A 627-nucleotide genomic window follows, 5' to 3' on the forward strand; every position below is an offset into this window, starting at 1 on the left:
CTCTACTAAACATGCCATCCTGGCTCTCGTTTTGTCCATCAGAGGGCAGGCGTTGGCTGACTGAAACAAAGCGTGTGTGGTAATGTTTTTTATGTTGTAACATTATTCCATTAACGAAGTCAAAATCTTAACTTGCTGTATGGTTCGTTTTATTACATAATTTGTATTTCATGTTACCCCAATCTCGAAACTTATGGCATGACAACGAGCTGCCTATGGGGACGATATATTCGGGGCACCGGCGGAACCAGGTATCCGGGGCTAGAATTCCTCATCCGTCGGCGTGTCATTGTTTACAGTCCGACGCAAGCTCCAACGCAAGTATTGAGTTGGAGCTTATATTTTTTATTTGCAGTCTAACGTTGCTATACTCGTTTTATCTATACATATTATGTGTTTCAAGACAGTTTTCTGTTCAAAGATCTCAACTGAAGGTCACCTTGTAATGTATTTGCGTTCCTGGCCACACAAAATATATACTGCGTGCAGTTCCCGTTTTGTCCACCAGACGGCAGGGGTTGACTGACTGTGATTATTGGCGTTCGGGAATGTTTTTAACTTATAACTTTAGTTTATGAATAAAATCAATAATTTAAAAAAAGTTTTTAGAGCATAACAAAAGTTTAA

Source organism: Gadus macrocephalus, chromosome 17 (genome assembly GCF_031168955.1).
Source record: "Gadus macrocephalus chromosome 17, ASM3116895v1".
Classification (NCBI taxonomy): Eukaryota; Metazoa; Chordata; class Actinopteri; order Gadiformes; family Gadidae; genus Gadus; species Gadus macrocephalus.